The sequence below is a fragment of the Trachymyrmex cornetzi genome, unplaced genomic scaffold (genome assembly GCF_001594075.2).
Source record: "Trachymyrmex cornetzi isolate Tcor2-1 unplaced genomic scaffold, Tcor1.1 scaffold3005, whole genome shotgun sequence".
NCBI lineage: Eukaryota > Metazoa > Arthropoda > Insecta > Hymenoptera > Formicidae > Trachymyrmex > Trachymyrmex cornetzi.
In genome coordinates this window covers 5337-6144 of record NW_017297698.1, presented here as the reverse complement: position 1 = coordinate 6144, position 808 = coordinate 5337, and positions in this window count along the sequence as shown.

Below are 808 nucleotides of genomic sequence, written 5' to 3'. Positions count from 1 at the left end.
TTCTGACTGGCCACGTGACGAAAGTGAGAGATGGAAAATGTACAGAGAGGCATTATGGCGATATCCTACGATTTATCCAAGAAACGCGAAGGCAGAAAGACGCCCGCAGCGAAAACGCAGAAGACGACGCTACACGAGATGGCTCCGCTGATAACGAGACGACGAGCGATGACATTTTTCACGATCTCACGCAAACATCCGATATACCGCCAGCACATTCCGTCAGTAATACCGGTATTATTACGAAAAATTTTGAAATTTCGAGCGATCATAATCATGCGAAGAATAATCATGCGATGAAAAGCATTGAGGAAATAGTGGAAAGCGTACCGAAATCTTATCGTAAGCATGCACACTTACTGATGAAACATTTGATTCGAAATGCTATACCTGATAGAATTAGTTGGGACGAGCATGGAATCGTGACTATAGATGGCAACGTCGTGAAAGACTCGAATATCACCGACTTGATAAACGACGCGATGCGCGAGAGAAAAACTGTGAAAGCAGTAGGTAGAAATCAGTTCGCGCGATTACTCCGTGCGTTGAACGTACCTTCTGCGCTGGTGAGAAATAAAAGATTATTGTCCTCGCACGGTGTTGGTGTAAACAGCGTAAAACTTCGACCTCGGGCGAGTTCCACGCCTTTTATATCGAAAGCGCAAGTTCCACACCGATTGTATCGAGAGGAAAGAGAAAAACGTAAAAATGACGAGCAAGAAACAGAGATCGAAAATTCGATGATTTTTTCTCGTACACGAAAAACTGGTACCTCCACATCTCTACAAACGGGAAAAAATCGGTTACT